Source organism: Panthera pardus, unplaced genomic scaffold (assembly GCF_024362965.1).
Source record: "Panthera pardus isolate Hobbes unplaced genomic scaffold, ASM2436296v1 HiC_scaffold_22, whole genome shotgun sequence".
NCBI classification, from domain to species: Eukaryota; Metazoa; Chordata; class Mammalia; order Carnivora; family Felidae; genus Panthera; species Panthera pardus.
The window spans coordinates 19,659,924-19,676,982 of NW_026526788.1; positions in this window are offsets into that span (position 1 = coordinate 19,659,924).

Genomic DNA, 17,059 nt, shown 5'->3' on the forward strand with positions numbered 1-17,059 from the left:
TTAATTTTAATTCCTATATAGTTAACACCATTTCAGATGTACAAAGTAGTGATTCAACAATTCCATACATCAGTGCTCATCATGATAAGCACACTCCTTAATCCCTATCGCCTATTTCACCCATCTCTCCCACCTACCTCCCCTCTGGTAACCATCAGTTTGTTCTCTATAGTTAATAGTCTATTTCTTGATTTGTCTCTCCTTTTCTTTTTCTTTGCTTATTTGGTTCTTTTTCCTTAAATTCCACATATGAATGAAATCATATGGTGTTTATCTTTCTCTCACTGACTTACTTTACTTAGCATTATACTTTATAGCTTCATCCATGTTGCAAATGGCAAGATTTCATTCTTTTTTGTGGCTTAATAATATTCCATTGGTAAATGTGTTTGTGTGTGTGTGTGTGTGTGTGTGTGTGTATACACACATGCCACATCTTCTTCTTTATCCATTCATCTATTGATGGACACTTGGGTAGCTTTCATATTTTGGCTTTTATTAGTAATGTTGCTATAAATATAGGGATGCACGTATCCCTTTAAGTTAATGTTCTTTTATTTTTTGGGTAAATACCCAGTAGCATGATTGCTAGATCATAGGGTAGTTCTAGTTTTAACTTTTTGAGGAATCTCCATACTGTTTTCCATAGTGGCTGCACCAATTTGCATTCCCACCAACATGCATGAGGGTTCCTTTTTTCTCCACATCCTCGCCAATACCTGTTGTTTCTTGTATTGTTGATTTTAGCTATTCTGACAGGTGTGAGGTGATATCTCATTGTAGTTTTGATTTGCATTTCCCTGATATTCAGCATTTTTTTTCATCAGTCTGTTGGCCATCTGGATGTCTTTTTGGAGAAATGTCTGTTCATGTCTTCTGCCCATTTTTAAATTGTTTTATGTGTTTTTTGGGTGTGTAGTTGTGGAAGTTCCTTACATATCTTGGGTACTAACCCTTTATTGGATATATCATTTGCAAATACTTTCTCCATTCAGTAGATTGTCTTTTTTTAATAAATTTTTTTAATGTTTATTTTATTAATGAGAGACAGAGAGACAGAGCATGAGCAGGGGAGTGGCAGAGAGAGAGGGAGACACAGAATCTGAAGCAGGGTCCAGGCTCTGAGCTGTCACACAAAGTCTGATGCAGGGCTCGAACTCACGAGCCACAAGATCATGACTGGAGCCAAAGTTGGATGCTTAACCAACTGAGCCACCCAGGCGCCCCTCAGTAAGTTGTCTTTGAGTTTTGTTGTTTCCTTTGCTGTGCAGAAGCTTTTTATTTTGATGTAGTCCCCAATAGTTTATTTTTGCTTTTTTTTTCCCTTGCCTCAGGAGACGTATCTAGAAAAATATTGCTACAGCTAATGTTACAAATATTATTGCCTGTGCTCTCTTCACAAATATTTATGGTTCAGGACATTTAGGTCTCTAATCCATTTGGAATTTATTTTTGTGTAAGGTGTGAGAAAGTGCTCCAGTTTCATTCTTTTGCATATAACTTTACAGTTTTCCCAACACTATTGGTTGAGGAGACTTTTTTCCCATTTCATATTCTTTCCTCCTTTGTCAAAGATTAATTGATCATGTGACTGTAGATTTATTTCTGGACTTTCTATTCTATTCCATTCATCTATGTGTCTATTTTGATACCAGTGCCATGATGTTTTAATTACTACAGCTCTGTAGTGTAACTTGAAGTCTGGAATTGTGATGCCTCCAGATTTGCTTTTCTTTTTCAGGATTGATTTGGCTATTTGGGGTCTTTTGTGGTTCCATACAAATTTTAGGGTTGTTTTTCTAGTTTTGTGAAAGCTGCTATTGATATTTTGATAAGGATTGCATTAAATGTGTAGATTGCTTTGGGTAGTATAGATATTTTAACAATATTTGTTCTTCCAATCCAGGAGTATGGAATGTGTTTCCATTTCTTTGTGTCATCTTCCATTTCTTTTATCAATGCTTTATAGTTTTCAGGGTATAGGTCTTTCATCTCTTTGGTTGAGTATATTCCTAGGTACTTTACATTTTTGGTGCAATTATAAGTGATTTTTTTCTTTTCTTAAAAAAATTTAATGTTTATTTATTTTGAGAGAGAGAGAGAGAGATAGAGCACGAGAAGGGGAGGGATAGAGAGAGAGGGAGACAGAATCAGAAGCAGGCTTCAGGCTCTGAGCTGTTAGCACAGAGCCCAATGTGGGGCTTGAACCCATGGACTGTGAGATCATGACCTGGGCTGAAGTCAGATGCTTAACTGACTGAGCCACCCAGGTGTCCCTAAATGGGATTGTTTTCTTAATTTCTCTTTCTGCTGCTTCATTATTAGTACATAGAAATCAACTGATCTCTGTAAAGATTTTGTATTCCTGTGACTTTACTGAATTCATGATCAGTTCTAGCAGTTTTGGGGGTTTTGTTTTGTTTTGTTTTGTTTGTTTTTTGTTTGGTAGAGTCTTTCAGGTTTTCTATATAGTATCGTGTCATCTGCCAATAGTGAAAGTTTTACTTCTTCCTTACCAATTTGGATGCCTTTTAATTTCTTTTTGTTGTCTGGTTGCTGTGGCTAGGACTTCCAGTGCTATCTTGAACAAAAGTGGTGAGAGTGGACATCCTTATCTTTTCCTGACCTTACAGGAAAGCTCTCAGTTTTGTTTTTGTTTTTTCTTTTGAGTATGATGTTTGCCATGGGTTTTTCATATATACGCTTTAATATGTTGAGTTATGTTGCCTCTAAAGCTACTTTGTTGAGGGTTTTTATCATGAATGGATGTTGTACTTTTCAAATGCTTTTTCTGCATCTATTGAAATGATCATATGGCTTTATCATTTCTTTAATGGATGAAATGTATTATGTTGATTGATTTGCAAATATTTAGCCACTCTTGCATGCTGGGAATAAATCCCACTTGACTGTGGTGAATGATTTTTAATATATTGTTGGATTTGTTTTGCTAGTATTTTGTTGAAGATTTCCACATCTGTGTTAGTCAGATACTGGCCTGTAGTTCTCTTCTTTTATGGCATCTTTACTGGTTTGGTTATCAGGGTGATGCTGGCCTGATAGAATGAATTTGGAAGGCTTCCTTCCTTTACTGTTTTTTGGAATAGTTTGAGAAAAATAGGTTCTATTCTTAAAATCTTTGGTAGAATTTACCTGTGAAGCAGTCTGGTCCTAGACTTTTTTTGTTGGGAGTTTTTTGATTACTGATTGAATTTCCTTGCTAGTAATCAATCTGTTCAAATTTTCTATTTCTTCCTCCTTCAGTTTTGTTAGGTTATATGTTTCTAGGAATTTATCCATTTCCTCTGGGTTGTCCAGTTTGTTGACATACAGCTTTTCATAATATTTTGTTACAATTGTTTGTAATTCTGTAGTGTTGGTTATTTCTCCTCTTTCATTTGTGGTTATGTTTGAATCTTTTCTCTCTTTTCTTTCTTTCATGAGTCTAACTAGAGGTTTGTCAATTTTGTTGATATTTGCAAGGAACCATCTCTTGGTTTCATTGATCTGTACTTTTGTTTTTTTAGTTTCTATATCATTTATTTCTGCTCTAATCTTCATTTCTTTCCATCTGCTAGTTTTGGGTTTTGTTTGTTCTTTTTCTAGCTCCTTTAGGTGTAGAGTTAGGTTGTTTATTTGAGATTTTTCTTGCTTCTTGAGGTACGCCTGTATTGCCATAAGCTTCTCTTTTAGAATTGCTTTTCCTGCATCCCAAAGGTTTTGGATCCTTGTGTTTTCATTTTCATTTGTTTCCATGTACTTTTTATTTCTTCTTTGATTTCCTGGCTGACCTAGTCATTACTTAGTAGTATGTTATTTAAACTCCATGTGTTTGTGGTCTTTCCAGATTTTTTTTTTTATGGTGGGTGATTTCTAATTTTATAGCATTGTGGTCAGAAAAGATGCATGGCATGACCTCAATCTCTTTGAGTTTGTTAAGGCTTGTTTTGTGCCCTAATATGTGAGATATTGTGGAGAATGTTCCATATGCACTTGAAAAGAATTTGTATTCAGCTGTCTTAGCATGGGATGTTCTGAATATATCTGTTAAATCCATCTGGTCCAGTGTGTTATTCAAAGCCACTGTTTCCTTGTTCCATTTCTATTTGGATCATCTTTTCATTTATGTAAGTGGCCTGTTAAAGTCCCTATTATTATTGAATTGCTATCAATTAGTCCTTTATGTTTGTTATTAACTGTTTCATGTATTTAGATGTTCCATATTGGTTCCATAAATATTTACAGTTGTTATAGCTTCTTGTTGGATTGTCCCTTTGATTATTAGTGTCCTTCTTTGTCTCTTGTTACAGTCTTTTTTTGTTTTGTAAGTCTATTTTATCCGATGTAAGTTTTCCTATCTTGGCTTTCTTTCGATATCCATTTGCATGATAAATGTTTGTACATCCCTTCACTTCCAGTTTGTGGGTGTCTTTTGGTCTGAAATGAGTCTCTTGTAGGCAGCAGATAGATGGATTTTTTTAAAATCTATACTGTCATCCTATTTTTTTTATTGGATTGTTGAGTCCATTTACATTCAAAGTAATTACTGATAGATATGTATTTCTTGCCATTTTGTTACTTGTTTTGTTTCCATAGTTTGTCTTTGATCTTTTCTTGTACTGTTTCATGGTTTGCTGGTTTTCTCTAGTGATATACTTGGATTCCTTTTTCTTTATTCTTTGCATATCTATTACTGGTTTTTGATTTGTGGTTATCAATAGGGTTGTATGTAACATTTTTTGCATATCTCAGTCTATATTAAGTTGATGGTTGCTTAAGTTTGAACCCATTATTTACTCCTCTCCTCCCTTCATTTTAGGTATATGTTGTCATATTTTACATTCTTTTATTTTGTGTATCTTTTGGCTGATTTTTACATATATATTTATTTTTTATACTCTCATTTATGGTCTTTCCTTTTCACTCATAGAATCCCCTTTACATTTCTTGTGAGTCTGGTTTAGTGGTCATGAATTCCTTTAGTTTTGTTTATCCAACAACTTCTCTATCTCTCCTTCTATTCTGAATGATAACCTTGCTGGATAGAGTATTCTTGGCTGCAGATTTTCCCTCTCACCACTTTGAATATATCATGCCAGTTCCTTCTGGCCTGTAAAATTCCTGTTGAAAAATCCACTGATAGCCTTATGGGGTTTCCCTGGTATGTGACTGTTTTCTTTTGCTGCTTTTAAATATTTTTCTTTGTTGCTACTTTTTGGCATTTTAATTACTATGTATCTTGGTGTGGATCTCCTTGGTTTGATTTTGGGGGGAATCTCTGTGCCTCCTGGATCTTAGTATCTATTTCCTTCCCATATTAGGGAAGTTTTCAGCTATTATGTCTTCAAACATATTTTCTGCCATTTTTTCACTCTGTTCTTTTTCTAGGATCCTTATAATGCAAAATCATTACAATTGATGGAGTCACTGAGTTCCCTAAGGCTATTCTTGTTTTGCATAATTCTTTTTTTCCCCCATTTGCTCAGCTTGATTAATTTCCATTACCCTGTTTTCCAGATCACTAATTCATTCCTCTGCTTTCTTTAGCCTGCTGTGTATTCCATCAAGTGTATTTTTAATTTAATTTATTGTGTTCTTCAATTCTGATATTTTTTTTCTTTCTCTTTGTTAAGGATTTTACTGATGTCCTCCCCTATTTTCTCAAGTGCAGTGAGTATCTTTGCGATCATTATTTTAAATTCTCTATCAGGCATATTTTTTATAACTGTTTGGTTAAGTCTCTTGCTGTGGTTCTGTCCTGTTCTTTCATTTAGGACATGTTCCTCTGTCTCCTCATTTTGTCTAACGTTATGTGTCTGTTTCTGTGTGTTAGAAAAATCAGCTATGTCTCCTGCACTGGAAAGTAGTGGCCTAATGGAGAAGGGGTCTTGTAGTGCTCTGCTGTGTAGTGTCCCATGTTTGCAAGAATCTGTTGCTTCAGGAAGTTCTCTTGTATGTGTTGCATGTGCCTTGCTATTATGGCTGGGTCACTTTTTCCTTCAGTGCAGTCATCTGTAATGGCTTCCTTGCAGTATTAGTGGGCCAATCTGGGGACTCCTTGGGCTTGAGTTGAATCAGACCAGGCATTTATTTGAGATTCAGTAACACCAAACTGTTGGGTGCTTTCCCTGTGTTATCCCCTGAGAAGTTTTCATTGGTGGACGGGACCTACAGTCAGACTAGTAGTTTGCCTCCAGCCCACTGCTGACGTCTCTGTCTGATGGGTGTGTGTGATTATCTTTCCCTCTCTCTGGAGCAGGAGTCACTTTGGAGTTCTGCTGGCCACCATAGGGGCTGCTTGCACACTGCCAAACCTGCAGCATTGCCCTGTAACTGTGTTCAAGAGTGCCCCTTGGAGAGGGTGGTTCCCTTGAGGCACAGTAGTGTCATGAAGGGGGGCCGGAGAGATGCCTTCAAGCTTGTAGGTCATGGGAGGGGCTCTGTAGCACCAGCACTGAAGTACCCATCAGTCTCCACCGAAACACAGTGCATGGCAGCAGTGCGGTAAGGGGGTGGTGCATGACTGTTTCATTGCAGAAGGGGCCCTGTTACACCGGACTAAAGCTGCCCTTCCAGAGGGGTGGATTGGTGGAAGCACAGCATGTAGAGGCAGGGTGGCAGTGTTAGCAAGTTAGGTAGGGGACAGGGAAGGAAAATGGTGCCTGCCAGTTCCTTTGTTCCTAGAGGACTTCCCCAGTGATTTCTATGCCTCCAGACACTCTCTGAGATGAGTAAATGACTCTTCCTCCCATATGCCCCAGGCACCTTTCAAACTGCTGCTTAGATGCTGTATATCCACCAGCTGTTTGTTGTGCTTTTTAAGGGGGTCGGGAGGACTCAGTGTCCTCTCAACCTCCTTACTCTCCCAAAGCTGAGCCCACTGATTTTTTTTTTTTTTCTAATTTCAGGTGTTAAGTCATTTAGCTCCTGACTGTGTCTCCACCCTCCTACCCTTTTCCATGTGCACTCTTCTCCACAGTTAGTTGTGGAGTTTATTCTGCCATTTTCTGAGTTATTTAGACTGCTATTGGGTGTTCTCTAGTTGTATCTGTGGGATGAGGTGAGCCTAGACTTATCCTACTCTGCCATCTTCCCCAAAAGTCAATATGGTATGTTTATACACAGCAACAAAAACGAATGACGTACTTATATATACATTAGGATGAATGAATTTGAAAAGCATTGTGTTGATTGAAAGAAGCCAGACATAAAAGAGTATATTCTGTATGATTCCATTTATATAAAAATTCTAGAAAACACAAACCAATTTATATGGACACAAATCAGACTGGTAGTGACTGGGGCTGCCAGTGAAGAGAGGGATGGACTACAAAGGGTTTTAGGGAAGCTCATAAGGATGATGGAAATGTTCTGTAACTTGCATATGGTGATGAGTTCATAGGTGTAATGTAAAGAATTAATTGAATTGTACCGTTTATATATCATATAGTTGATAAAATATGTTTAAAGTTTTCATAAATATTAAAATAAAATTTTATTGGGAATATACAGAAGAATAAATCCCTACACAAAGTAGTAAAGTCTGTCTCACTTTTGAACCAAAGCAAATAGTGCTGCTGTGATTAATTCATCATCTGACTTCATCTCCTATTCTATCTATAACTCACCTCATTCCACCCACTTCTCCCCCACCAGACCATAGGTCCACTTCTGGGGCATGCTCCTCTCCATAACTTTCTTCAAGTCTTTCTTCAAATGTCATCTTTTATTAAAGGCCATTCTGAACATTCTTTAAAATGGCAACCTAATACAGGGAAAGACAGATACCATATGGTTTCACTCTTATGTGGATCCTGAGAAACTTAACAGAAACCCATGGGGGAGGGGAAGGAAAAAAAAAAAGACGTTAGAGTGGAAGAGAGCCAAAGCATAAGAGACTCTTAAAAACTGAGGGGCGCCTGGGTGGCTCAGTCGGTTAAGCGGCCGACTTCGGCTCAGGTCATGATCTCGCGGTCCGTGAGTTTGAGCCCCGCGTCGGGCTCTGTGCTGACAGCTCAGAGCCTGGAGCCTGTTTCAGATTCTGTGTCTCCCTCTCTCTGACCCTCCCCTGTTCATGCTCTGTCTCTCCCTGTCTCAAAAATAAATAAAACTTTGAAAAAAAAATTAAAAAAAAACAACAGAGAACAATTGATGGGGGGGGTGAGGGAGGAGGGGGGAGGGGGGAGGGGGAGGGGGGAGGGGGGGAGGGGGGTGAGGGGGGAGGGGGGGGAGGGGGGTGAGGGGGGAGGGGGGGGAGGGAGGGGGGGTGGGTGATGGGTATTGAGGAGGGCACCTTTTGGGATGAGCACTGGGTGTTGTATGGAAACCAATTTGACAATAAACGTCATATATTGAAAAAAAAAAATAAAAAAATAAAATGGCAACCTATATCTTCCTCACTATACTTTGATCTCTTCTACTTCACTCTTTCTTTATTCTATAGGCCTTAACATCTTCTAAGCACTATATAATTTACTCATTATATTTAGGATTTATTGCCATTTTGGATGTAAATTCCATGATAGCAGAAATCTTTGTTTTGTTCTCTGCCATACCTAGCTAGAACTGTGCCTGGCATATGCTCAGCCCTCAGTAAATGTTGAATAAAAGATGAATGAAAGTAGACTTACAACTGAAGACTTCTCAAGTTGGTATATATTTGTGTCACTAAGATCCATCATTTAAACATTTTAAACCCTTCTAGGGATTTCTATAAGGGTACTCTGATAAAAAATCAAAACAAAAAACTTACAGTTTGTATAACATGTATAACAACCTTCTTGTATGATAGAGATTTATGCTTTCAGTCACATCACTGAAACCTAGTTTCTCAGAGATTTTATCATTCCTAATTCAAAGGAATGTCTACTTTTGACACAAAAGTGTCATAGCTTAGGTAGATTTCTGTACTACATATGTTTAGCACCCAAAGAAATGGAGTTAGAAAGTCAGAACTGGGTCAGGAGAAACTGGCCCAGTTGTGGGATTATTGTCAGTGCTTGAAGTGCTTTTACTGAACTGTTAAGTAGATCAAAAAGACAATAGTCTTTAGGATGTCCAATCCAGTGGCCTAATTAAGGGTAGGGTGAAGGTGAAATGTGCAGTGTTCAGAGGGAATGTAAACAACAGGCAATGCTCAGGTAAGTAGAAACAAGTAATGCCTCAGGAAGCAGGATGAGGCGAGATAAGCAAACACACAAGAGAAGGTTTCTAGCACAAAGGCTGGGCAACATGGCAAGAAGGGCAGGGTGCAAACAAGGACCCCAGTTCAAGCAGAAACTATCAAGACACCTTGCAGTTTGGGGGACTAACCTGGAGTAGTAAAATATGTAGGGAAAACTCTCTCTTCTGAGAGCACTGAGGAAGCCACAGAGCATTCGCCTTTTGAGACCCCTTAATCTTAGAATTTATGTAGGATAGGGAGATTGCAATTAAAGATGAATTTCAATTAGGGTCAGAAGACTAACTTTTACAAAATTTCTCAATATTGAGAATCAGCATGGTACAGTAAGAATAGCACTTTCATTATAGTCTTGTTTGAAGATCAAATTAGTGATGTTTATACTGCATTTAGAATAGTACCTTACATAGTAAGCACTACATTATCAGGAGATGTGTCTTATAATGGAACATACTTCTGTGAAAATACAGTGCCTAAGTTCTCACCCATCTAGTATGTAACAAATGTTATGTTGTACCTTCCTGAAAAAAACGTAAATTTAGAAATTTCTTGAGTAAACTTTTAAAATTGCAAATGGAACTGAATATTGATGGATTTGAAAAATATTGCAGAGCTGATGAAAAGAATAGTGGTATAAGAAAAATGTATGAATGTTACACATGTATTTGCACTTCTACTTTACCTGAATGACATCTAAAAATAACAAAGTAAATGAAAAATAAGTGGCAAAAGACAACTAATAGTTAGACTACAAGAATATTGACAGACCAGTGAAATTACAATACTTATGTAGTGTGTAAATAAACTATATGATCACATAGTATATATAATGCATATAATTGCATAAAATTGTATGAACTATCATTTAAAGGATGTCTATCTCATGTTGCTCTCTGAGAAGAAAAGTGTCACCATATAAATTGAAGTAGATAAAACATTCTTAAGTCATCAACTGGGTAGCCAATTGTTTTGTGCTCATAAATCCATCTTTCCATCTGTGAATAACTCTGGATGACCAGGAATGACCTTTACTGTACTTCCATTATAGTTCTTAGAAAATGATATAGATAGCCTCAAGCTCAAAAGTACCAAAATATGAATATTTGTGGAGGACTTCTTGCTTCTGTGAACAAATTTGCCCATGAACACTAGCCAAATTTCAGGGCCCTTTTGAGGCCGAGCTTGCTAAATGGAATGGTTTGACCTCTCATAGATCCTGGATCTGACTTCAACTTAGTGAGAAGACTTATTTCACCCCAGATATGAGTTCTGTGGTTACTCTAACACTGTTTCTCAAAGACTGGTCCAAGGACCTGCTGAATCAGAATCACCTGTTGTGCTTGATAAAAAAGATACCAAATGGGTCAAAGATCTTAGGAAACACTTCATCAAAGATTTGTAGATGGCAGATAAGCACATGAAAAGGTGCTTTTCATCCTATAAATAAAATACAAATTAAAACAACAATAAGATACTACTACTACTACCTATTAGAAAGGCCAAAATCTAGAACATGGACAACACTAAATGCTGGTGAGGATGTGGAATAGCAGGAACTCCCATTGATTGCTGGTGGGAATGCAAAATGGTACAGCTACTTTGGAAGACAATTTAACATTTTCTTACAAAATAAACGTACTCTTACCATACAATCCATTAATCATATTTACCCCAAGGAGTTAAAAACTTACATCCACACAAAAACCTGCACTTGAACGTTCACAGCTACTTTATTCATAATTGCTAAAACCTGGAAACAACCGGGGTGCCTGGGTGGCTCAGTCGGTTGAGCATCCGACTTTGGCTTAGGTCATGATCTCACAGCTTGTGGGTTTGAGCCCCGTGTTGGGCTCTGTGCTGATGGCTCAGAGCCTGGATCTGCTTTGGATTCTGTGTCTCCCTTCTCTCTGCCCCTCCCCCACTCACACTCTGTCTCTCTCTCAAAAATAAATAATAAAACATTAAAAAATTAAAAAAAAAACAAACCTGGAAGCAACCACGATGTGCTTCAGTAGGTGAATGGATAAATAAATTGTGGTATAACCAGACAATGGAATATTATTTAGCTCAAACAAGAAATGAGCTATCAAGCTGTGAAAAGACATGGAGGAACTTAAATACATATTATTAAGTGAAAGAAACTAATCAGAAAAGACTATGTACTGTAAGGTTACAACTACATGTATGGCATTCTAGAAAAGGCAAAATTATAGAGACAGTAAAAAGATAAGTGGTTTTCAGAGGTAGGTGGAGAGAGAGGGATGATAGGGTGGAATATAGAGGATTTTTAGGTCAGTGAAACTACTCTGGGTGATATTATAATGGTAGGTATATGTCATTATACCTTTGTCCAAACCCATAGTATGTACAACAAAGGTGAGCTGTAATGTGAACTATGGACTTTGAGTGATAATAATTTGTCAGTGTAGGTTAATCGATTGTAACAAGTGTATTACTCTGATGGGGGATGTTGATAATGGGGAGGCTATGCTGTGTGGGGGCATGAGGTATATTGGAAATCTCTGTACCTTCCTCTCAATTTTGAATCTAAAACTGTTCTAAAAAATAGTCTGTTTACAAAATAAAAAAACCCCACCAATTCCAGCACCTAATCCCAGGCCTATAGAGTCACAATCTCTGAGGAAAGACCACTTGGATCTTCATTTTCTGCAAGCAATCCAGATGATTCTTATGCCTACTAAAATTTAAAATCTACTGCATTGGCATACATACATATGCTTTCTCAACTCAGGCTGCTCCGTTCAGGAACAGCTCAGTGCCCAGATGGCTGAGGTTGAAGGCAATAGAGGCTGAAGCAAGCTGGATTGGGCTCTGGCTGTGTTTCATTCAGCATATATTCTTCCCAGGCTCTCTCACTCAATCTGTTAACCTCAAATGGTAGTGTAATATACTTACTGTTTTTGATTTTGTTGTTATTATTACTGTTTTACATTAGCAGTGTATCTAAAAGAAAAAGAAGCATAGAGAACTGCTTCTGTTTTTTTTTTGTTTTTTTTGTTTTTTTTTGTTTTTTGTTTTTTTGTTTGTTTTTTAAGCCTGTGCTGTATTCCATTGCATGGCTATAGCCACAACCTAAAAAAAAAAACAAAACAAAAAACCAAAACCAGATTCCCTAATGATTGATTGTTTCTCAACTTTAGCTGTTACAAAAAAAAAAAAAAAAATGCTGCCATAAATAGTCTTGTACATGTTTACACATGTTTTTAGCACCTCTGTGAACATATATAAGATAAATTCCTTAAAGTGAAAATGCCAATTGGAGGTATATGCATTTGTAATTTTGATCTGTGGTGCCAAGTTGCCTTCCACAGAAGTAGTGCCAATTACATACCCCTAGCAGTATGTGAGCACTGCATAACTTTTTAATGACTGCTTATTATTCGACTGTAGAGATTACCATAATTTGTTTAATCTGTCTTTTGTTTGTGAGCATTGAACTTGTTTCTCTAGCCTACATTCATTTTGATCTCAAAGCCACACTATTTTGTAGTACTATGACTAAACTAATCAACATGGGGGATTTGACAGCCTTGGGAGGGTCCTTGTGCTTATTGTTGTCATTATCCTAACAACAGCCCTACAAAGTCTTTTCAAAGTGCTTCTCCATCTACATCTCACTTTTGTGGCCAGACCTCACCCTAGCCTCTGGGAATTTCTTCAGTGAACCCAGCAGGATGACATCCCTTAAGTTAAATTCCAAAGCTTTGAAGCATATCAGCAGATCAGGACCCCTTACTGACTAAATACACACAGCCCTGACCCCACACAGCTTCAAGCTTGTTGTTTTCTGCAGCCTTTCATCCCTACATCCTTCAGTCCATCTCTTCCCCAGTGGGAAAACAAACAGTGGAGTGGGAAGAGCAAGATGCTAGTCCCCCAGGCTGTGCAGATGGCTCTGATCTCTGCAGTGACTTGTTTGCAAACAACTTCTTTCCTTTAGTGCCAGAGGACTGAAGAGAGAAGTGGGAATGGGGACAGCTCTGGCACCTGGAAACTGAAGGTTAATCTGTATGAAGCAATATAAGAAGTGGTTTATGCTGAGCATCTCCAGCTTGTCATATTTTAGTTCAGCTCTAGCCTCAAACTTGGATGGTTTCTTACTGTTTGTTAAAGAGTTCCCACATATTTAGAGGTTCTCAGAGATGGTGGTCTTGGAGTAGAAACAGTTCTCAGAAAAAAGTGCTACAACTCCAGCCATGATGGCCTTTTGTCATTAATCTCCTAGGCTCTTCTAGTCTGGATCCAATTAGAAATCAGAGTGAGAGAGAGATGATACTAGAAATTACTGTAGCCAGAGACCCATGAAGATTTAAATCTTACCAAAGAATAGCCAAGAAAGACATACAAGGAAGAAAGGTTAGCAAAGGAATACAAAGTAACGCATGGTTGATAAATGTGCTTCTGACCCTGCAACCCCAATATACACAACTAAAGTTTTCTAAAGCTTCCTTTAGGTAGTACCTATTCTAATGTAACTTCACCCAAAGATCCCGAACCATAGTTCTGGTTTGCCACAAAAAGTCCCTAAGGAAAGAAGAGGGAAGTGAGGAGGTTATGACAATTTACTTCCTGTGAACATGGACCCTGGATCTATATCAACTTGGAAGGAAGATGAGAGAATCACACTCCTATGGATGCCACATTGGAGGAAACCAGGCTCCAAGCAGGGAGAAAGTAAAGGCACTGAGGCAGGAGCATTCTTGGTGTGTATAAGGGACAGCCCCTGATCCATGGATTTATTTAATTTATGATTCTGGCAAGTGTTTTGGATTACAGTTGGTGGCTTTGGATTTAATAATTTTAAATATAGTAGCCTTCATTTTTTGGATGCACTGAACAATACTTTATTCAGAATTCTGTTTTCATCTGTTGACATATGCTTGTTCCTACTGGCATATAAAATTCTGAAAATCATGGGGCACCTGGGTGGCTCAGTTGGTTGAACAGCTGACTCTTGATTTTAGCTCAGGTCATGATACCAGGGTCTTGGGATTGAGCCCTGTGTCAGGCTCCGTGCTGAGTGTGGAGTTTGCTTAAGATTCTCTTTCTCCCTCTGCCCCTCTCCTCCCACATTCCCTCTCTCTTTCTAAAATAAAAGAATAATAAAAAATAAAAATAAATTAAAATTAAATTAAAATTCTGAAAATCAATGATGTCACTCTTTTCCTAACTGTTGTTGGGAAGACCTTGTAAATATAGATTACAAACCAAGAAATGTCAAATTAATGACACTGACAATAAATTAAATTATTTTACTGGAAGTCTTCACTTTGGTCCATAATTTGTATAAATCATTCATAAATTAATTGATCATCTGCTTTTCTGATCATTGAATTTACCAAAAGGAATAAAATTTCTCCATTCTGATTATAAAGGGAAAAATAACCTATACCTAGAAGTTTGAGTCAGTAACACCTTGGCAAAGTTTGATTTGGATGTTAATTGGCCAAATAATTTGGAAGTAGTTTTGGTGTCCAGTGGGTTTTTCCCAGTTTCCAAGAAGTTTAGACATCTATAGCTACTCATCCAAGAAAACTACAGCTAGATGCATTCCATCATCTGGTTATATTTCAGTGTTTCTCAAGAGTAGTTTATTCCACAAACATCAGAGGGCAGCATTTGATAGGTATTCCAGAAACACAGAAAAAATTCTCCACATCAAACCTGCCTGAATGTTCCATTGAGCTATGCTTTTCTCTCTTCTCTTCTGATTCCATTTCTGCTCTTTGCAAGCCAGCAAATGCCTTCACCTGTGGCTTTTCACTACTCATTGCTCTCTCCTTCCTCCATGGACAGAGCCGGCTGGCTGAGGTTCATCCTTTGCCCCTACATTTAGGATGCTTGTCTGTACCTCATAGGCTGGGAAACCAAAAACTGTATCTCTGTTTAGGGCTGCAAATGTGATTTAAATTTGGCCAATCACTTGTGGGATGCACTTGTGGGATATTTGGAAGACAGATATAAGTATGGAGGAGTGCTGTTGTTTCTGTTTCTGCAGGCAAGCATGGTGTGGAGGGGTTGGGCTTTCTGTAGCAGCATCACAATACCTAGTCACTAGCTCCATTGGGCTCAAGGCATGGGATACTGGACATGCAGGTTTTGCTGATACTGGTCAAGCAGGAGCAGTGTAACTTCAGAGACAAGAGCTATAGCAGTGGGGCATTGTGATTTCAATTCCATGGCAGTTTCCTGATTCTCTACCTTTTTGATTATGCCATGGTAGCTGGTTTCTTGGCAGGCCAGTTCTGTCTTCTGGGAGTCATTCCTGGAGGCCCTGCCTCAAATTTGTTTCCCCATCTTTTCCAATATTTTATATACACCCAATTCTCTGCATTTCTTACATTCCTTTCTGCTGAAAATAGCTAATGTGGTTTCTGTTTTCTATAACTGACCCCTGAATGATGCACTGCCTAGAGGTAAGCAAAAGTTCCAGCTCAAGTACAGTACCAATCATATTTCTATGATCTTTGTAGCCATCCAGTGAACTGAACTGAAATACCACCATGAAATCTAGGGAATAAAAATTCTTCCCATGTGTCTTGCCCCACTTTTAAAGTAAGTTACTATGATTCTACTGCTGCCACTAACATAATGGATTTGAAGTGAGGATCTCTTGGATTGCATGCTGGCAATTAAGCTCACAGCCATACTCAATAAACATTTACCTAGCAGATGACAGCAAGATAGTTTAGAAAGGGTTATCAGGAACTAACCACCCTAACGTTAGCGTAGTGTAGATTCCCTGGCCCTCAAAAGACACATTGGCTGGAGGATACTGATATAGTTGGCTTGAGGAATCCACATATCTAAGGATGCCTGCCAACTTCCTCAGCTATTCTATATACCTTTCTTTTGTATGAGGCATAGCTTGGATATGTTCCCTGACACTATTCACATGCTAGCATGAGAAATATCTAAACCCATTTGACCTCACAAGATAGATCCTAAACAAATATGTTCTACTTATTCATGTTTCCAACAGCTACTATTGGGGTATTTAAACTATTCCTTTACATGAGTTCCCAGTATACCAGCCACTCTTAATGACATGATACTCTAGTGGGCATATTGAATAGAGTCTCTGGTAAGGGAACTCTTTAAAAATAAATGTCCAGGATTTTTATATAAGAGAATTGACAAGACTGTAAATCCAACCTATAATCTAGAAGATCAAACTCAGGGTTTTATTTTCAAGGAGACAAACTAAAATTCCTTATTTTTTTATGATCAGCATGCCACAAGAATCCCTAACTCTTATAGCTATAGGGCTGAGATTACTATAAGAGTTGAAGAAGGAATCAAAGATTTCCAAGCAACCAATCCCTCTTTAAAACACATACACACACCACCACCACCACCACTGAAATTTCATTGCATAAGGAAGCCTTTCTGTCTTTCTCATTTATAGAAACTATACTTTTTGCTACACTGAAAGCTCTCTTTCAGGAGGAAGCTGATAATCCCCTCATGCTACATCTACTGTCAGGAGACTAGGGACTAGGACCACATCCTATTTTTCCCTGTGGTCATGTGCACAACTGGACATTTCAAAAGAAATTTCTGAAAACATCACAGGAATTGGCAAACTCAACTAGCAAAAAAAAAAAAAGCAATCTTTTTAGAAATAGATATTGAGGCTACTTGGCTCGGATACAGAGATGATACTTTCAGATGGGGCTAAATTTGTTTCTATGAGTGCACAATTCTCTTATGGCTCTCTACCCTATAATTTGATCCCCGGATCCATATTCCTATCTGTTAGGATTCTTCAGTCATTAACAATACAAATCAATGCTGGGTAGCTGAAACAGTACAGAAGTTAATAGCTTAAGCTTACCTTGGTACAAATTCTGATTT